Genomic DNA, 22,086 nt, shown 5'->3' on the forward strand with positions numbered 1-22,086 from the left:
TTGCACACACTGGAATATTTATTTTTCCCCCTTGGATTCAGAAGCTTTCAGGATTGAAGTCTCTTAGTGATGAGTCCCCAAAGATGCTAAAGCTTAGGGTGGGGGATCAGAGGGCTTGGATCTCCCGCTGGATCCTTGAAGCATCATTCTTCTTCTACCCACTCATCATCTCTCAGATTGGTTTTAGGCAGACTGCTCACCCAGCAGGCAGAGGAGCCATTGCACCATGTGTTGGCATGAGCAAGTAAATCTTGTGTCACGTATCTGAAACAATGAGCACTGTTGGAATTTGCCTTGCATTTGGTGGCCTTGGCTGTGGTTTAGAAGTAGGAATTGGGAGAAGCTCTACCCATCTCATGCTTTACTGCTGTTGGTGGAAAGAAAAGTCTGGAAAGGGTGGGATGGCTGTTCTGTACCCCTGAGCTGATACCCAAGGCAGAGGTGAAGAGGAGATGGGGAGGCTTCATTCTCTGCCGGAAGGACAGACTTCTGGGGGCAAAGGTGAGGTCCCAGCATGATAACTCTCCAGATTTTGTTGATCTGGAGGCCTGCCATGCTTCTTCACAAGCCTGACCCTTCTGCCAATCAGGCTTTCAGGCTCCCCCAGAAGCTGAAGGGTGAATGGCTTACCAGCCTAGCTCTGGGGAATGGAGGTGTTAATTGCATCTGAGGACGCAGTGTCTTATGTGCATTAATGAGCCTTCCACACCAAGGACTCGCCCTGCAAGCTATCTTTAAGATGCTCCTTGGCTTCCAGTCTCCTGCAGAAGAATCACAGCACATGTACAGGACTGCCCTTTCTGGCAGTGCAGGGGTGAATCTGAGAGACCTGCAGCAGGGTGGGGTAGCGCTTTTCAGACACGACAGGGCATATCTACCATCTCTGAACATTCAGTGGCGTGTGGCCCACAATGGGTGTTCAGTAAAACCTTGTTAAAGGGACTAGAATCCTCTTCACTCACTCATTTATGAACATTTTCTGAGCACCTATTATGTCCTGACGTTGGCCTGAGCGCTTGGGACACAGCAATGAGCAAAATGAAGCTACTGTCTCCATGTGGATTTCTGGCTAATGAGGAGAAAGGCCTGGAAAGATGTGACCTGTGAGAGATCAGATGCTATGAAGACAGCATGCAGACAAAGCATGCAAGAGTGATGGCAGGATGCTGGGTTTTACAGGGTGGTCAGGGGGGAAGTCCTTGTAAGGGGTAAATGTTCAAGTAAATCTTGGTGGTGTCACATGTGGTGTTCCGGGTGGGCATCTGGGAATGCTTCCAGGCCGTGAGTGCAGGAGATGTAAAGGCCTTTGGGATAGTGGCACTGCCATAGCACAGCTAGTCTGGCTGGCCAGCTGTGTTTGAGGAGAAGGTGCTGGGCTTGTACTTTTGCTAGGTTATCCCTGCTTGGGATCTTCAGGATTGGCTCATTTCAGAAGTAGTTAAGGGCATGCAAGGCCAGCCGAGAGGAAGGGCTAGAAGGAGCCCACTGCCTCTTAGCACCTGCAGAACCAGGAGAGCTCACATCTCAGGGGACACTGGGAAGAGAAGTGAGCTCAGAGGACAGTCTAAATGACATTGGGATATGCTGTCCAGGGAGGTGTTGGAGTGGTGGGTGTGGACCCTTGGATCTTTGGGAACTTTTTTCATGTTGCATGGTTATTAGTCTACTCAGGTTTTCTCATTCATGAATCAGTTTGCGTCTGTGTGTAAGTCACTCATTGTAGTGATTCTGCCAACTGTAGGAAGCTGGGGTTGTCCGCGTCTGTCTTTACAGTATCTGGGCCCCCTCTCCTTTCTCCATTGCCTGTGCCTTGGCTTTTCTTTCGCTTCACTGCATTAGTCTTACCAGAACTTTGCCTTTTTCATTGGTCCTTTAAAGTTCCCCCGCTCAGTCTATCAGTTTTATTCCTTCTCCATTATCTAATGTATTGATTTCTGCTTTTATCTTTATCCATCCTTTTCTCCCACTTACCTTCGGCTGATGTTGCTTTTTTGTGGATTTTGTGAATTGAATTAGTCCCATTATTTCTCGTTTGATAATAAAAACATTAAGAGGCATTTTCCCTAAGTACAACTTTGACCATATCCCATAAATTTTGATGGGTAGTTGTTATTTCAGAAAGAGCTTCTAATTGCAGTTTTGTTCTTTCTTTGACTCTAGGGGTTTTTCCTCAAATTTTCAAGTAATACTTGTTTATACTTAAAAAAATTATCTACTTTTATTGCATTGTGATCAGATTGCGATTTCTGCTGCGGAGAATTTGTTGACTTTCCTCTCTGTTGAAGGGTGAAAAATTCATGTTGTTAGTATCATGCAGTTTTCCTAATTTCTTATCTATTGCCTAATTGTCATATTTCTTACTTACTGTCTAAATTACAAGCAGTTATACAATCATATAATTATACAAGCAATGTATTGGTCTCACATTTTCACTGTGGCTTTGGTCAATTTCTTCTGTAACTTCTTCACTTTAACAGTATCTGTGTTAGCTTCTGTGTATTTTCAGCAGGGAAGTATATTTATACATGACATCCTCACAGTGAATCTTGTATTTTTTTCCAACATAAAAAATTACCTTTGTCTCTCAAGTGTTTTTGCCTTATATCACACTTGGGTACTAATGTCGCCACCTTTTAATTTTTTTAGGTTTGCATTTATTGGGACTGTCTTTGCCAGTTCTTCCATTTTTAAGAAATCTATGTCATTGTTTTAGGAATAGCTCCTAATATGATGTGTGCTTGGATTAAGAAGAAATCCAAACAGAATCTTTATTCTGTTCAGCCCACTCACCTTTGTCAGCGATAACTGATATGCTGGTTCTTCTATGGTATTTAATGCTTTCTGTTTTTACGCTTCCTCACTGTTGCTTCCTTTTTCCTGTGGCAAGTGCAAGTTTTCTTCGCTTTCTCCATGACTTTTATTTTGCTGGTGGTTAAAGTTACTGCTTTAAACATATTCTAAGCTTCATTTCTCTGTCAGCACATTCTGCATCACTAACCTTTTCCTAATCAAGTCTCACCAGCTCTGCATTTGTAGAAATTCCGCGGTGTTTTGTAGCATGTAGGTACTGCTCTCTTTTTCTTCGTTTCCAGAGTTAATGCATTTCATGAGAATTTCAGGGTCACTTGGATTGGGAGTTTAATATGTCTTGGCTCTCCATCTTGAACTGGAAATTTCTCTCATAAAGTTTTTTATTCTCTTTGATGACATAGTGAATCAAATTGTTTTTTAATTGTATCTTTGGACTGGTCATTGCTAATATATAGAAATGCAATTGACTTTTGTATATTGATCTTGCCTCCATCCTGTGGCCTTGCTAACTTAATTATCAGTTCAGATAGATTTGCTTATATCTATGAATAAAAGCAGTTTTTATTCTTCCTTTCTAGGCTGCATCCTTTTTATTTCTTTTCTGTATGATTGCATTAGCTAGAATTTCCAGTATGATTTGAATTGAGGTGGTGAGAGTGGAATTTTTGTCTTGATCTTGATCATAGGGGGAAAAATATTTAGTTTTGCACCATGAAGTGTGATGTTGGCTGTAGGTGCTTTGTAGATACTCTTCCAATAAAGTTTTTTCAGCAGAGGATTCAGCGTGACCTATCTCAGTGTGGAAAATGCATTGAGGTGGGGCTAAAGAGACAATCGTCAGGACAGCCACAAGGTAGTGGTAGCCTGGAACCGGAAAGCAAAGAGAGGAGATGGTGAGACTTCGTATGTTGGCATGGGAAGGAGTTGTCCCCAGAGTCAATGGTGGGTCTATGGGGACTGTGACGGGGGATGGAGAATAAGAGAAAGGATGACTCCACAGTGTCTAGCTTGGAAACAGAAAATAGACTAGATCAGTCCACAGGAAGCTTGTGCTTCGGGAAGTGTGTCCTATCAGCTGACCAGGACGTTTGTACAACTGATGTGGTTACCTCTTGCAGTATTTTCCTGGGAGACAATAGAGCACAGTAGGGACAGATCTAGATTTATACCTAGCAAGGATCTACGTTTGCCGATATATTTATTGTGTTATTACCAATACTATTTGCGGTGCTGGGGTTCAAACCCAAGGCCTCAAGCATGCTAGGTCAACACTGTCCCACTGAGTTCCATTCCGTCTCTAAGGCTCTATGTTCATGGTGCTATGGCCATGCAAGGGTGGGCTTCTCTGTACCTCATCTGTAAAGTAAAGGTGACACTGACTCGCCTTCCTGTGTTATTATACATGAGCACTCTGCGGCAGATCCCTGAGTGGTCTGTAAATGTTGTCTGCCCTTCTGGGCTTAGGGACTCATAACTCCACCCTTTCCACAGGGCTTAGGTCCAGTCCTGATGCTTCATATGTGTCCTTCCATCAAGCTTTTTTGCACCAGGAAGGCAGGCATGGTGGAAAGACACTGAAGAAGACCTTGGACTCAGGAGGAGTCATTTATTGTGCAGGAAATATGTCATGTGTGTGTTGTAATTATTATGCAACATGTCACATATGTGCATAGCATTTTATGCATGCAGTGCTTCATGTGCATATATGCAGTGTGTCACATGTATGCCTGCCATGTGTGTAATGTACATGAATGTAACATACACATTTGATGTATCATATGTGTAATATGTATGCATGTAATGCGTCAGTGTGTTACTGACCCCATGAGGGTCCTTTCCCCCATTCCCGCCCACACAGACAGTGGGACAGGATCACCAAAAGGCCTGTTTGCATCACCTGGGGGCCTTCTCTATTTATTGTCTAAAACTTAGGCATCCTTTGCAGTGACTGCTCTCACTGCATTCTTTGCACCTCCCTTTTCTCCCCTTCCCTCCAACACTCTGATGTTCTTCATCTTATTTATGGATGCCAAAGAGTCTCCCTCCACCCCTTTCCCTCTTTCTCCAGAGGCCCACTCTGGGACTGTGTTGATCAGTGAAGTTCTGCCCTATTAGATTCTAAGTTCTAAAGGCTGAGTCGAGCCTGCTACCACATTTCTGTCAGAGCAGAGCCATGCAGGGAGCTGGACACTGGTCCTGCAAGAGATAGCATGAGCATGAGCTCTAGCTTCTCCTTAGGTGGGAGCACTGGCGTGTCCCTTCTGCTCCTGTCCTGAGTATCCCATGCATAAAGTGTGTCTGTTAAGATCTACCTCGTTGGTTGGTTGATGAGGATTAAATTAAATAATGTGTGTAAACTGTTTTGAGGTTTTGTAAGATACAACCAAAAGAAATACTTACATATTTGTAGAAAAACACAACTAAGACAAAAAAATTCCCATAAATTTGCTAAGTTGTGAGGTAAAGCATTGATTCTCAATTGAAGAGGACATTAGACAATGTTTGGGGACATTTTGGGTTTTGACAAACTGCGGGTGTCCTAATTGCATTTAGCAGGTGAGGCCAAGGATCCCATTAAACATTCTATAATCTACAGCATGGCTGCCCACAACAAAAAGCTCTGTAGCTCCAAATGTAGTAGTGCTGAGGCTGAGAAACCCTGAGACAGGTGGGTTTGAGGAGTCAAGACTGTTAGCTCCAGATATACGTGGGTTCTAATCCTCTTGCTATGTGAATGGCTTTAGGCAAGTGAGCCAACCCACCAAGCCTCCATTTCCTCCTCTGCAGAATGGGGCATCTCAGGGATGCTGTGCACTGGCAGCCACACCTGGCATCACTGACAAAGAGGTGCCGATTCACACCCTGTGCACAGCTTGTGCTATATACAGACACCATTCATCTCCCAATGCCTCCCTCTCTCCACCAGGAGTTCATAGCCATCTCCTTGAAAGCATCTCACATTTCATCTAGTGCTATTCACAAGCAGTAACATCCCAGGGTGCCAGAAGGCAGCGTCTGGCTGCTTGAAATTAAATTTACAATAGAAGCTGATCAGATTCTTCTCATAATGGATCAGGGTGGGAAATGGGGGTAGGAGCTGGTCCTGAAGGCCAGGGGAGCCTGAAGGAGTTTGGAAATTAGCAAGAGAAGAACAAAGCACCTTCCAGATAATGTACTGTCAGCCCTGCCTGGATGAATTACTGAACCAATCCCCATGTCTCTTGCACTCGCACAATTAGATGGCCTTTCCAAATGGGCAAACATCCTATTGCATTGCAGTTTAATGTGGAATGAAGTTTTGGAATGAGCACGAGCAAACATAATCTATGGAGATGCTGCTAATAAATGGAGTGAGTGTAAGTTGGAGGATTTGTAGGATGCTGGTGATGATGGCCCCAGTTAAGCACAGCTAAGCATCCCTTAATTTAGACATTCTGGCTCCAGTTATGGAAGGCACCATGACTGTTTCTCTCAGTTACTGGCAGTGAACATTCTGCCATCAGCCTAAGGTGGAATGGAGCTTCAGTCGTTCTGAGCTGGTGGCAGATTCTATTCAACTGGCATTATACACCTGTTTGAAAGTTGTAAAGATTCACAAATTTGCTAGATCTACTGTCTTATTATGAATATGTATCACAGCAGAGGCCCCCAAAGGATTTGCGGATGGATTCCTTAGAAAGTGTAGCTTGCACATCAATAGGGGTGTCCTTGGTGGGTCCTCTCCCCACAGTCCTTTGGGAATGTGCTCTTGTGGGCAGACAATGGCTGAGAGGATGCCAGGAATGAGGAAGAAGTCTTTGTTTAGGACTGAAGTAGAGAGGAGTTGCTGGAGGGGCAAAAGGACATGATGACACCGAGCATCTCTATGTGCCAGCCACTGTGCTAGACACATTTGTTAATTCATTTATTGTCATGATTTGCCACTTACTGACTGCCTGCCAGAAGTGCCAGGTATTAAAGATGCGACAAGTAGCAGGACAGCTTCTGCCTTCAAGGCACTTACTGTGTCTCAAGAGAGACAATGAGTAATCTGCCGGTGGTGGAGGAGGCTGAGCGCTATGATGGGGGAAGGCCTTTGCAGATACTCGTCTGTGGGTGGGTGGTCCTCCCTCTGACTGATCCTTGCTTGGTTATCTCTCACTCATCCTTCACATCTCAAATCAGTTGTCTGCCCTCACCCAGGGAGTCCTGCTGTGACACCTATCCCCCAACCTGATCTAACTCTTCTGGGATGACCAAACATCCATCCTTCCAGGTTTTATGTGTGTGGTTATTCACTGTATGTCCATTTCTTTTACAAGACTATAAGCTTCATGTTCCCAGGGACCCTTTCTTTTTTCCTTTCCATTACAATGCCTGGCACATAGAAGATGCTCAGCAAATATTTATTGACTGACTGAGTGAATGCTCTCTGGAGAAGGGATCCCCGATAGGGCATGGAGGGAGGAGTGGGGAGAATGTTTCAAGACAAGAAAATAGTATATGAACAGGTCCAAGCAAAAGCAAGAGAAAGGTGAGGCAAGGAGTGATCCTGGGTTGGTTCATTGTGGCTGGAATGGTGTGGGGAGGAGGAGAAATGGCCAGGACCAGATCATCAGGGGCCTGTGTACAGTATGGAGAGGTTGAGCCATTTCCTTAGGGAGGTAGGGACACATGGCAAGGTTTTCAACAGACATTGTGCTTCTTACCTCACTCACCAACCTGCCCATTGTGGATTATGGATTGTGTTAACTCCCTGTATGGAGGTTAAGTGAGCATCTGCGGCCCCTAAGCTGCTGAGTGGCTATAGGAGGAGTGAATAGAACTGTGGGTCTCTCAAGCCAGGTGCTAGGCTTTCTCCACTCAAGATACCTTCACTGCTTTCCTTGCCCAGTATGCATTCCATTTCCTTAAAAAAAAAAATCCATCCTATTTTCCTTTTAAAGCAGTTTTTCTCAAGTAGTAAAAGCAGTAGGTACTCAGCACTTTAATGCAGCAATACACAGAAAAAGAAGTCCCACCCTTTCCTCCCACAGGCCCTGGTCTCAGCTGCTCCCTGGAGGTAACCTCTCTTAACAGTTTGGTGGGTGTCCAATTTCATCTTAAATAAAGATTCATTAAACTGCCCATGAGGCTTATTGGGACATCCATCAGCCCTTTAAAAATTGTTCTGATGAATTAAGTGTAAACTAATTAGAAACATGGATTCAATTACCCTCGGAACACACAAGGGCTTAATAATTGATAGGAAGAAGGCTTGAGGCCAAAGACATTATGGATTTTATCAAACCCCTAACATCGGAAAAGTAGGTGTGTTTGATTCACCCTAAATACTGGAAAGTATGCATCCGGAGTCAAACTTGGTGGGAGGTGTGTATTTAATCAGGACGGTTGTCTGTGCCTGATAAAGAGGTACAGACAAGGGCTAAGAGGCAGTATCTGCTGGACACTGCTAGTGAGAGCTTCCTGGGACAGAGCATCTGCTTGCCATTCAGGGTCACAACAGTCAGCGTTCTTCAGGTCCTTTACCTGGAGAGCTTTGGGAGGAGGGTGGATGTTTGCTGAGGTTCTGAGTGAGGTCATCATCCCCAGCTGTGTTTCCAGAGCATCTGGGGAGGTCAAGGAGACAATGCAGAACGTTTGGGAACCACACTCTTGAACTGTTTATCCCTTGAACTGCAAATTCAACTGCAAACTGAAATGGACTTAGGGGATGGTCATGGGGCTGGAGTAACTATTTGCCTGTAGCATGCCAGGTGGCTTATGGAAGCCTTTTCTGGAAGTAAGAATTATCACTTCCGTTTTTATTGTTAAGGCTCAAAGAACCTGCATACCATGTGGCACCACCCTTATTCAAACTCCCAGAGCTGCTTGACCCTGAAGCTCACACAGGGTGAGTGGCTGACGGGGGAGGAGGGTGAAAGGGAGGAAGTGGGGTCTGCCAAGGTTAGAGCTCTGGAAACCCAATTGCAGTGACCAGGGGACCCAACATGCTCCTGTCACCTGCTGCCCAATGGGCCAACATGGTTAGGGAGGGGCTGGCAGCAGGTGATATACAAAGCCAGGTTGGCAGCAATCTCTCCAATCACAGTAGGATCCTGTGGTTCAAGGTCAAGGTCAGTTTTTGTGGTTAGAATCTCACCCTGCTCATTTTCCAAGTCTCCTGTTTAATAGCAGGCAAAATTTTAAGGCCTGAATCTCAGGCCAAAAGGTTGTGCTGCCCACATCCCTCCTCTTGATTCCCCGCGTGTGGTGTCAAGTTAGTCAACAATTCAGCATCACCTCAGGATGGAGTTGGCTGCCTCTGGATGCTCATCTGTCCCTTTATTACAAGTGGCTGCTGACTACACTGTTGCTGAGACAGGGTGGTAGTTTTTTCTGTATCCTCAACTCTTAATTTCCTGAATGTTTGGGGCAAGAGAAACCACTGTGCAAAGGACCCTGATAAGCCAGGGATGTTGACCTCAGGGTAAGGGCAGGTTTGAGCCTATAATTAATTCTAGCCTTCCCTGTTTCGTTGTTAGCAGAAATGGTACCCAAGTAAACACCTCCCAAGTATTAAGTTCTTCACCCTCTTAGAATTAAAGTAAATGTAAGAGAAAACCAAGCTCATCATTTAAGTGAACAAAAAGCCAAATTCTTGCAACTTTGGGTGATCTGAGCTGCCATAAAATGAGATGTGGTACTAACAGGCAGGACTGGACCAAAAGACCTGGATCCAGCCACAACCAGCCACTGGTTTGCTTTTTGATCCTCATGCTGCCTTGTCCCTTCTCAGGACTGGCTGCCTTCCTACACCTTGGGGACTGAAGTATAGAAGAATCACGTGACTTCCTCCAGCCCTGAAATTGTGTGACCAAGTGATGCCAGAGATGTATAGAAGAAGTACTCTTGATCTTCTGGGATTATTTCAGCACTACTCTTGGCTCTCTGAACATCACCATTATTTGTCTTTGGCATAAGGGTTTAAATTTCCCTTGGCATGTCATTAAGCAGGGTGGCAGAGAAAGGGAGCTGTCTACCACTGGTCTGGTTCCTCTTCCGCAGCATAGATTTGTTGGTGGGAAAGAGCTGCCTAGCTAGGCACAGTATTTCCCAGGCTCCCTTTCTACTCTTTTTTTTTTTTTTATTATTCATATGTGCATACAAGGCTTGGGTCATTTCTCCCCCCTGCCCCCACCCCCTCCCTTACCACCCACTCTCCCCCTCCCTCTCCCCCCCACCCCCTCAATACCCAGCAGAAACTATTTCCTTTCTACTCTTAATGAGTAGAAAGTGGGCAGAGGTGATGTCCACCCCTTCCAGGCCTGACCCCGGCCATGCTCCTCTGCTAGGCCCTATTCTTCTTCCTTCCCCAACATCAGGAGCTAGAAGAGCCTGGATGCCTGGGTGAGACCATGGAGTGGAACCGACCCCTTCCCAACTGCTCAGATCAACTGGCGTTTACATTAGGGAGAAACACACTTGTCTGTGAACTTAGACTTCTGGGAGTCCAGGGTTTGTCCATCACCACAGTTAGTGTTTCATTAGCCATGCAAGCTCTGAGTCTTGGCATTTAGAAATTTATTTTAGAGCCCAGAGGTAGATGAGGCTTCAGGACAGCAGAGGCCATTAGCTATCTAGAGCTGACACTTGGCTTGTTTGCTTTGGGAAGAGATGGAGCTCTGGGATGGTCTTGCCCTTGTGCCTAAACCTTAGGCCATTGAACCCTAGGTGTGATTTGCGTGTGTGTGGGGGGTCTGGGTGTTGAACTCAAGGCCTCCCACTTGCTAGGCAAATGCTCTACCACTCGAACTATGCCTCTAGCCCTTTTTCTTTTACTTTGCTTTTCAACTGGGTCTCATGTTTTTGCCCTGGCCAGCCTCCCAAGTATAGCTGGGATTACAGGATTATAGGTATGCACTACCATGCCTGGACTTTTTTTTTCTTTTATTATTCATATGTGCATACAAGGCTTGGTTCATTTCTCCCCCCCTGCCCCCACCCCCTCTCCCTTACCACCCACTCTGCCCCCTCCCTCTCCTCCCCACCCCCTCAATACCCAGCAGAAACTATTTTGCCCTTATATCTAATTTTGTTGTAGAGAGAGTATAAGCAATAATAGGAAGGAACAAGGGTTTTTGCTGGTTGAGATAAGGAGAGCTATACAGTGAGTTGACTCACATTGATTTCCTGTGCATGGGTGTTACCTTCTAGGTTAATTCTTTTTGATCTAACCTTTTCTGTAGTTCCTGTTCCCCTTTTCCTATTGGCCTCAGTTGCTTTTAAGGTATCTGCTTTAGTTTCTCTGCGTTAAGGGCAACAAATGCTAGCTAATTTTTTAGGTGTCTTACCTATCCTCACCCCTCCCTTGTATGTTCTCGCTTTTATCATGTGCTCAAAGTCCAATCCCCTTGTTGTGTTTGCCCTTGATCTAATGTCCACATATGAGGGAGAACATACGATTTTTGGTCTTTTGGGCCACATGCCTGGACTTTTAAAAATATTTATTAGTTGCTTTTTAATTTTGAGATAGGGTCTTACTATGTAATGCAGGCTGGCCTCAAACGTGATCATCCTGAGTGCTAGGATTACACCTGACTTAAGTGTGAGTTAAAAATTTGTTTTTTCTTATGCTCATGAATTGGTGACTTCTTGGTACCAAAATACAGTCCTTGTTGTAGTCTCTATTCCCCATCCTATTCCCCAAGGCCCTGTCAGGACACACAGTGGGATGTGGTGGTTAGGAGGGAGGGATTGGAGCTAGGCAATCTGGGTTCATGCACTCCTGCGTCTTACTGGCAGCATGGCTTTGGGAGAGCCACTTGTCTCTGAGCCTCAGTTCCTGCATCCACAGGTTGGAGTTATAATGGTACCTGCTTCCTAGAGCAGCTGGGAAGATTCAGCTACCTTCCAAGGTTTAACATACCTAGGAAATTCTATATACACAGTAAGCACGCAATAAATGCTATCTTGCTGTCATTATTGTCCTATGCAAAGGTTCCTGTCATCCACCACAGCTTGCCGCTGTGGCCATAGCAGCCTCCTTCCTGGTCTCACTGCTGTTCCCTTTCTTTCCTTTGGCCTGCCAGAGTCAGAAGAACCCCATGTTTATTTATTTATTTTTAAATAAAATAAATAAAAATAGCTTTAGATTGCTGGAAATATTGTCAAGATAGTGCAGAGAATTCACATACACAGCTTTTACCTAGGCAGTGAGAATACAGAAGGGATAAAGGGACAAAAATCTGTGCCCTTGTGAAGCTAACATTCTGGTGGGAAGACAGACCAAAAAAAAAGAAAAAAAAGTTAAGTAAGTAGGTGTTACCAAGAAATTCATATCCAGAACTTAGTGGTAGAGAGCTTGCCTCGCATGAGCGAGGCATGGATCCCATTCCCTAGCACAGTGAAAGAAAGGAAAGAAAAGAGGAAGACAAGAAATTTATACTCAGGAAGAGAGGGTGCAGTTATAAAGCATGAAGGACTAATAGGGTGGCCAAGTAAGTTGTCACAGAAAAGGTGACTTGTGAGCTACAACCTGGAAGTCAGGTGTCCCCACCCATCTCCAAGTGACAGGTTTTACCCAGGTTTGTGTGTCTTACCGTGTTTCTGTTCTCAGAAGAGCCAACCAGGTTTTGTAAAGGAAATGGAAGGTAGAGGAACCTTATTTCCTGTGACACGATAGACCCTCAGGTGCATACCATGGCACCCATCCAGCCTAGAACTGTGACTGACAGGTTACTGGGGTGACGTGAAGACAGTGGACCCTAGTCTTCCTGGTGCACACTGAAGTAGTTTCTGGCTGCAGGATGCCTCTAAGCTTTGGGGGACAGCAGTGCAGGGCCTCGTATCCTTGTGAGAAAGTGTTCTCACACTGGCAGAGTGAACCTCAGAGACAGGCTCACTGTTCCCTCCGGTTCAGTCTTCCTGTCAGCCTGGACATCTTTATCTTTTAAAGCAGTGGCAGCCCTGTAAACAGCAGAAATAAGGAAGCTGGACATTTGACTCCACTTCTCCAATTTGATTATTTTTTCCCAAAGGGCACTCACCTACTAGTCCGGGGCTTTTGTGATGCCCTGGCCAACTGATGCAGACACATCTGACCTCTCCTCTGAAATTCTGCAGCCACATTTTGTAGATAAGGCCAATCGTAGACTTGTGTTACCCCCACAGAGCAAAGGAGGACAGTGAAAGATCCCAGTGTCGATAACCTAGCTAGGCTTCAGTCACAGCAGGACTTCATCACTGCACAGCAATACAGCAACTCTGAAGGCTAGAAGGCTGCCAAGGCCCTTGCTAGGTGGGGGAATGAAGATACAGTTCTTGCAGACCAAGGCAGGCTTGAAAATAGTCACCAACTGCCAGGCTCTGCCTTTAAGTGTCTGCTACTGAGTATGGCTCCTCTCAGTTCTGTTTGATTGCTGAAGCTTCCCAGACACAGTAGTTTATTTTCTTCTTGCAACAATCCAATTTGTATTATATCTGGCCCATTTTGTGGAAGAGAAAGCTGAGGTTCAAAATGGTTAATAAGCCTGGTACTAATAAGATAGGGCTGAGTTCTCAGTATCCATGCTCTGAGTCACACAGGTGAGCGGTCTTGTGGACAAGAGAAAGTGCCGGTCTGCTCTAGTGGGTAGCGGTGGATGAGAGGGAACTCATCAGAGACAGGATTCTTTTCCTTCATCTCCATATCCCTCCAAATTGGAGTTGACTTGAACTTGGACAAGAAGGAAAGGAGACTGGAATAGCTATCTTCTCTGCTGTGCTCTTCCTCCAATGTAAGCTAGGTGAAGGCCTCGACCTGGGAAGTTATTTGTACAACCCCAAAGGAGTGGGCTCCTTCTATTTTGGAGTATGTAGAAGAGTAAAGATTTTCTTTAATTAGATAGTGCCGGATAGATTTAATTAAAGCTTCAAACCTGCAATTTTCTTTGTTTGATTGATCAGTTGGTGCTGATTGCCTGGAGTAATTATGAAGGGGAAGGTGGGATTTTCAAAGTCTGATGGCGATAAGAAGCAGATTGAGTTGACACTTGGGTACATGGTTGTCAGAGTGGTCCTAAAAGGGTTTAAATTGCACAAATGTTTGTTAGCTGGTCAAATGCAAAGTCAAGTATCTAAATTACACTTTTGTCTAAACCACATTCCCAGCTGATATGCCTCTGTAGAAAAGTTACCTTTTCCCTCCTTTCTCCAAATGTAATCATAGCCTGAGACCAGGCAGTATCCTGTTATTTTGTCTTTCTTTTGGGAAATAATTGAAGCACGTCATGTCTCATGATGGCCTTTGAACTTGTCTAGCTCCTATTAGGGAGGCTCAGGGAGAAAGGCAACTTTTGTGTGTGTGTGTGTGTGTGTGTGTGTGTGTGTGTGTATGTGTGTGTGTGTTGGGTATATTTCAAGATAGGGTCTCATGAACAATTTGCCTGGGGTTGGCTTTAAACCACAATCCTGATTGCTGTCTCCCGGGTAGCTAGGATTGCAGGCGTTGAGTCCTTCCTTGACCACTTACTAGCTCTTACACCTTAGGCACTCTTGAACTTCTGCTCCTTGTCTCTAGAGTGAGAGAGTTGTGGAAAGGGTTTGATGAGCTGATGTGTTTATATCCAGTACCTGTGCCTGCCCTGTTGTGGGTTCTTGCTGAACCTCTGTCCTTACCCCTTCCTCTGCTGCCTGGTCAAGGTCATCACCACCATGGACCTTGCATAGCTCATGAGGCCAGGGCCATCTTGGCACTGTTACAAACTCAGCCCCTGACCCAGTGCTTGGTACACAGTGAGTCTCAACAAATGCTTGTCCAGCAAGTTGATAAACAAATGGATGCCCTGTACATCCAGGCCCCCCAAAGCAGGTGATGCTAGCACAGGGTGGAAGAGCTGGCTCCAAAGAGTTGTCGTGTTCAAAAAGCTCTGTGGGATGCGGTCTGAATAGTTCCTGTGGACCATTGGAAAGTGTTGACAAAGAAGCTGTCTCTTGCTCTTCTGAGCGAGTCAGACCATCTCAGGAGTCTGAGATTAGTTTGCAGTGAAACACTGGAAGGGAGGCTAAAGACAATGATTGATACTATAGTAGCACAGAAAAATGTTTAAGTTAAAAAACGAAAGAAATACAGAGTAATGTGTACATGATGTATGTGGCCACCTAACAACAAATGCACAGGTGAATAAAGCAGGAAGAAAATACAAACACATGCTAATAGTGTAGATCTGAGGGTGGCTTTTCAGTTTTAATCTTCTGTATTTAAAGTTTTCGTAAAGTGACTGAATGCATTTTTTATTAGTTCAGAATTAAATGAAAGGAGGGGCAATGACAAACTCAAGTGTGTCCAAAGGAGAATGACCGGGAAGGAGGGGGACAAGTTTAGGTTGCAAGGTGTATGTTGAAGTACTTCAAGGTGCAAACCTAGAGGAAGGAGACTCTTAGGGGAACTGAGGACTATTGTCACAGGCCTGGGGAGGGGACACAAAAGGGGACATCTGATAGTGGCTCTCAGGTTATGAAATGGACATTACAGGGGAGCAAAACTTCAAGTGATTTCTAACATTTGCGTCTGTCTACAACTAGAGCTCTCTGCCTTGGGAGGCATCACCTTCCTGCTTCTGGAAGCATCCATATAGCAGTTGAAGTTTCTGGAGCCACCCCTTTATGGGTCACAGACCCTCCATCCTCATCCCACCTACACAGTGGGGCTGTACCTCTGCACCAGTGGTGCTCCACCTGGAGCTAGGCTTCCCGCAGCCCTGACTTCTGGAGTATCAAGTACTGTAAGTGGGAGCTATAGGGGAGGTATATGTGCACTTTGGAAAAATTCTTCATACTGATCTTATTTTTTGAAATATGCTCTTGCTTTCTGCCTGGGTTGGCCCGGATCTTGGTCCTCTTATTTATACTTCCCACATAGCAAGGATGACAGATGCGTGCCTCATGCGCAGCTTTTATTGGTCTCATGAAATTTTTGCCAGGTCTGGCCTTGAACCAAGATCCCCCCAGTCTTTGCCTCCCGAGTACCTAGGATTACAGACTTGAGCCACTGCACCTGGCCTTACTGATTAAAGTTTTAAAATTTACTTAATTCTGAAGCTTTATACCACATTGAAAAGGTTGTCACTATTTTATGTGGATCATAGGGACCCTGGTTTTTCCAAGGTTGACAACGTGGTCTAGGGTGGGTGCTTTCAGTCTTTTGCATGCATGCAAGTCACCTGGAGTTCTGTGAAAGTGCCAGCTTAGATCCAGCAGGACGGGCATGGCCGAGGATTCTGCATTTCCAGTGAAGTCACTGGTGATACAATGGCTGCTGGTTTGTGGCTGGTTTGTGGCCTACTCAGGCTGCTCTCTTGAGACTCTCCCGGTGGCCCCTAGAACCTCTGGCTCTTCAGAATGACAGAATTTTGGTTGCTCTGTTCATGCCCTTGACCCATCCTTTGTGGAGTCTGTAATATGGAAAGAAGCCAGGTCAGGATGCAAACCCACCTCAGCCAAGTGGGACTGTGGAGAACCGCATTGCAGCTCAGACTTACATCTTTGTACTGTTTCTATTTGCGTCTGTTTATCATTTGCAAATAATGCTCTGTTGTCTTAATCCTACTTTGATGGGTAATGATGTACATTTCATTCCGACCATGCGTGGGATTGGAGTAAACATATATTTCTCAACATTTCCCCCTCTAATCACTACCCAAGGCTGTGAGTCATTGAAAGAAATCATGTAGGGGCTGGCAGAGCTGTTCCTGGAGTGCATCCCCTAGTGCCAGCCTCCTGGGCTGCCCGTTGTCCTCTGATATGAGTGAGTGTGTGCATCCTAGAAGAAATGTGCCTTCTCTGCAGGAGGAGGGAGCGAGTGCGAGCTTCCCTGTCAGTCTGTGAGGGTGTGCCAATACATTGATTGCCACCCCCTCCAAGCACAGTTGCTTCCTTCTCATTTCCAGGAATTTGTGATGTTTCTAATCTGATTGTTGAGTACTGCTCTCTACCACCCCGCTCCTGCTCAGTGGCAGACAGTGGCACTCTCCTCCAGATTCTAATCCTGTCCTGCCCGTCCTGTCACGAGGCCCTGTTCATATCAGACTGAGCATCTTGGGTCCAGGATCTGGTGCCCAGGGCACTCAGATGCCCATTGTACCCAACCCTCTAGTTGGTCCAGGCCTAGTCTTCTTTGAGTCCTGACTACGTAGGCCAGGGCTGGACTCCACCTGACTCTTGCTAGCCCTTTCCTCTAGCAGCTAGACTTGGTTCCTGCCTCCTGCCTCCAAGTTAGATGCAACCCTGGAGCCTTAGCATCTCCCAGGCCTTGAATCATCAGCTTCCTTATATGTCTCACTCCACCAAGCTGGTTGCTGAACTCCAAACTTTCATTCTCCCCCACTCCTCTTTGTTCTCCCCTTTTCTGTGTGCCTACTTAGATGGTGTTTGAAGATGCCAAGGGAATGCTGATGGAGGGGAAATTCCAAGGTGGGGGTTGCTGCGGGAGCAGTATACGGGAGAGAATGAGCAAGGAGGAAGTTGGGATGAACCAAAAGCAGGCTTTAGAAAAGTGGTTCCTGATCATAAAACACGTACGTGTGCTGGGGCTGTTCTCAGCTTGAAATGAGATGTCTCACTGAGTGTTCTCAGCAGGAGGCAGGTACAGTTATCTCCACATTACAGATGGGATCTGAGGGGAGGGGGTGGATTTCACTTGCCAAGGCCACACAGCTGGCAAGTTGCAGAGCCAGGGTTTGGACCCAGGTGGCCAGACCACTATTTGATATTGCCGCAAGTTCATACCTTTGGCATTGTCAGGGTTATGGACTCCTCTGAGCTTGTCATGTCAGCCATGGCCTCCCGCCCATAAGATACATGCAGTCGTTTAAAATTTTGCATTTAATTTCCATGAATGGACTCACACATTTCATAAGAACCTATCTTTGAGTCCCAGGTTCAGAACTCCTACTTTAGAGGTTGTGCATAGGGACGGCAAGAATAGTAATTTTGAACTTTTTAAACACTGACTCTGTTCTGAGCACAGTGCTGAAGACTTTTCATGACAGTGGTATTATCTCCCCCATTGCACAGACAAGAAAACTGAGGTTTAGAGAGGCCAAGCCATTGTCCCAAGCCCAGGCATTTAGGATGCACCAGAGACAGATCTCAACTGGGCTCGGCTTCTGTCGAGCTCATATGGTGTACAGTCAGCTCTACAAAGACATGGATGGTGCCCTGGTACCCAAGGAGACTTAGGCTTCAAGGAGAGATGGGGTGTTGGGAGTGTGGGGGATGCTTCTGGACTCTTTTACTGCCCAAGCCCTTGGAGATTTGAACCCAACCCAGGCTTAACAGAGCCTGCTGTTTGGAAACATGGCTTTTATGCATATCTAGTTCTTATCCCCATCATGAGAGCAGGAAAACAGAGAAGGAGAGCATTGGAGGACCCAAAGGGCAAACTGGGCATGGGAGGGAAGAGGGAAGTTTGGTGCTGGCTGCCTAGAAGACACTCGGCAAAAGAGCCCATTGCTAGGTGAAGTAAAGGGTTGCAGGGAGCCTTCTCCTACAGATAAAAGCTTGGGCAATGATCTCTATAGCCAGAAGTGTGGATTTGCTTCTCTGCAGACTTGGTGGCAGATGTCAGAGATCAGAGCTCTAAAGACCAGCAGAAGCAAGGGCAGGGCTGGAGTCTTTGAGCAGGCCAGACTAGAGTGGAGCCAGGCCCAGACACAGACACTGCAGGCTGCCCCTGGCTGTCTTCCTAGAATGGCCCTCACATCGGGGCTTCATGCACATCATCCTCCCCAGAGCCCTTCCCTCTGCCCTCTCCACCACCTTCGTTGTCCTGTATGTTCCCTAGTCTTTAGCACTTCCAGCTCAAATGTGTGCCCTGAAACATGGCTGCAGGGAGGCTCCCCAGGCTGGCCTTTTTAGGGCATCCACACTGAAGTGACTGTCGCCAGTGTTGTGTGCCACAGACACTCCTGATGGGTGTCAGTGACATGCATTCGGTGGTAAAAAGCATAGCTGAAGACTTGAGGGTTAATTTTTAGGCTGGGTCCAAATGCTACTGCCCAAAATGCTACTGATATCAAGGGCTATAGTAGGACATTCTCTTGCTGATTTTTGATTTACCAAAGTGTAGAAGTTGAGGGTCCAAAGAGCCATATCCATCTTGCTTGACTGCCCACTAGAGGGGAGGCCAGCAAATTACCCACTGGGGTCTTGTTCCATCCTCGTGTCCTGATGTGGGGGTCCCACTCACAGATCCATATGCAATGTGGAAGTCTTGAAGCAAGACCCCTTGTCTAGCTAAGCCGACAGTTTCCTCATTTGGAAAACAAGGATAATACTTGCAACCTCCTGGGCTATGCACATATGACACATAAACAATGACAGTAAGAGGTCAAGGCTTCAAAGCAGTCTTGTGGGAGAAGGGACTGAGTGTGTATCCTTGTGTGTGGTTGCAGAGACACGTTGCAATTAAAGCTACTTAGGGTGCCCAATGGTCTCTCTGCTATTTCTTGGGCACTTACTGTTTTCCAGACACTGTTCCAGGCACCACACTTGTATTAACCCTCTGAAGTCAAAAAGAATCCTGTGGAATAAATGTTTCCATTGTACACATGGGAAGGCTGAGGCTCAGGGACATGAAGTGACTTCTAAATGATGGTGCTGGGATTTGAACTCAGGAGGCAGTTGATCCTCAAGTCTTAATAACATCAGGATGGCATAGAAACAATGAGCCTTCAGAGCCGAGCATCTGATGCGCCTCTAGTGCCTTGCCATTGGAGTGAGCTGAGGCGTGTGAATTCACCAGCTGCCTGGCACGTTGTCCAGTTTCTCCCCCATAGTGTGACTGTGCCTATGCACAGTCTTCGTGGTGGGGCTGTCTGCCATATTGTGGGACATTTAGCAGCACTCTTGGCCTGCCAGTTACACCCCCTACCACCGCAGGAACCAAGATGTATTCAGACGTTGGCTAATGTTGCTGAGGGTAGGGGGCAAAATGGCTGTAGGAATTAGGAAATAGGAGCTTTCCTCTGTTTTGGGGTCTGTCCCACACTCACAGTTTATGGTCTCTTGTGCAATTAGCTGCCTGCAGTTGAGGCAAACACTTTGCTGTCTTTTTTCTGACCCTGGGGATGCAGGTGGGTGGAGCCATTGTGTATCTCAGCTTCATGGCAGAACAGGCGTGGGGGAGGACTGAGGGGGGACTGGACAGTGACTGCTCTCCAGGCCTTCGTGGCCTTTTTATCTTTTTTCCATTAAAAAGATTCACGGCACTTCTATTACTTCATTTCCGCAAAGAATCAATTGAAAAGATCAAAAATATGGCATCTGGAGAGTTTAAAATTAGATTCTTACAAAATGCAAAGTGGAAGAGGGAAGGAAAAAAAAATAGAAACAGGGAGCCCCATGACTTGCACAAATCCTACATTTGTTGCTTGGGAGGTGAGCAGTGTGGCTCCAGATGAGGAGTTCTGGGATGGATGCCTGGGTGGGTCGGTGGGGAGCAGGGGAGCAGCCCCCGCTCAGAGCTGCCTCAGCTGGAGCTGCTGCCCCTCCTCTGACTCCAGGGCTTTGCCTCCTGCATCCTTGGCCTCCCAGGCTTTCTCCTTCCCTTCCTTTGACACATGTTTCCATTACATAAATATATTCTAATTATAGAAAACTTGGAAAATGCAGACTGTTATAATGGGGAATTTTAAAAAATCAGCTGTAATGTTGCTACCCAGAGAGAACCTTGGATAATGCTTAAACATCGATTTTACCCAAATTGGATCACATTCTTGGTCCCCTTGAGCCTGACTGCAGAGCCCCCTCCCTGCAGATCCTCTTCCCAGGATGCTCACATCACTTCCCCTTACCTCATCCTCACCCTCTGTGGCCTCCCACCCTTGCTCCTGGTCCCTGTCCTCAGCTCCACACACCTGCTTTCCTGCCTTTCTTTCTCCTTCTAGATCTCCAGTGTGGTGAAGCCCAAGGGATCAATTCTGGCATGGCTATGGTTTTGGGTAGCCCAGAGGTGGCTTGCAAAGATGACCTGATGGTCAGCAAGGGGATGGAGGGGTAAGCACAGGTGAGATGAGACCAACCAGAATAGTCCAGAGAGTAGTAGCTGAGGAGGGTTGAGAACAGTGAGGGCTAGGGCAGGAGACACCTACCTGGATCCAGGGTATATAGCAGTAATCACAGTATGAGCTTCTGCTGCTTGTGCTCATTCATTCATTCCCCAGATAGGCCCCACTGGGGGTCAGGCACTGAGGGCAATCCTGTAATGTGCTAATTATACCTGGCTGGTGGTCACTTTGCTGGGGTGGAGAAGGCAGTGGAAACGGGAACAAAACACACAAATTCCCAGCTCTCCCAAACTTGGCTTTTAGTAGGAGATATAAATAAACAAACAGAGCAACAAACCAAGTGATTCCAGATGTTGCTACAGTTTCTGAAAGAAATGAATAAGGTGTGGAACATAGCTGGCTGGCCACTTAGATTGCTTGTGTATTCACAGAAGGACTTTGGGGATTGAAGGGGTTGGAGCTGAGGAAAGAGGGTCCCAGGCAGAGGCACACCTAGCAAAAAGCCGTGGGCCAGAGAACTGGTGGCCTTTTCTAGTTACTGAAGAAGGGTCCCCATTGGTCCCTACCACATCCATCCCAGGCATCAGGATGAAGCCAGTGTTTGTCACCTAAGGTGACATTGATGGCTCTGTTCTTTTTTCATATATAGTGTGACACACACAATGTCACGGAGTACTAGAGCCAGGAGTTGGAGAATCTTTGAGCCCACAGGGTAGAGTCAGGCACATGGCTGGGGTCACAGCTCATATTTTTGTGCTGTCCCATGTCCTCTCCTGCGTTTGTCCCTTGGGACTCAGTCTTCTGATTGGCAGGACTCTCAGATAGGGAAGAGCTTTAAGTAGGTGGGATCAGGGCTGGACTCCATGGCCTGGGACGTTCATAGACTCATGCCTAAGAGGCAGAGGCTCACTGAGGCTGGGATATCACCCAAGGCAAGTTGAGATCAGTGAACACAGTGCCAGGGACTCCTGACTGGTACAAATGCTCCATGGCTGGCAGAGGAGAGGAACAGAGTGCAATTCAGGGGAGCAAGTCCAGGCATCTGGGATAGGAGGCTGACTGGAGCTCAAGAAGGCAGGGTGTGCTGCCAGATGTGAAGGCCAGATGTGTGTCGGGAGCCAGGGCAAGCAGCCCAGCAAGCATTAGGACCCTTGGGGCTGCCAACCCCAGAATAGCAGGCACAGGGCCAATTCTAGCTGGGTGCCTTGCTGTTCCCTGTTTCAGCTGCTTCAGTGGACAGAAGTCCACTATGGGTCCTCACGTTTCCAGT

General features: G+C 46.5%; 1 protein-coding gene across 4 annotated transcripts in view; it reads left to right on the forward strand.

The window, feature by feature from the left end:
- Csmd2 (CUB and Sushi multiple domains 2) overlaps positions 1-22,086 on the forward strand; it is a 546,763-nt gene that overhangs the window by 60,675 nt on the left and 464,002 nt on the right. The gene's annotated exons all lie outside the window — the stretch shown is intronic.

The sequence above is a fragment of the Castor canadensis genome, chromosome 7 (genome assembly GCF_047511655.1).
Source record: "Castor canadensis chromosome 7, mCasCan1.hap1v2, whole genome shotgun sequence".
Classification (NCBI taxonomy): Eukaryota; Metazoa; Chordata; class Mammalia; order Rodentia; family Castoridae; genus Castor; species Castor canadensis.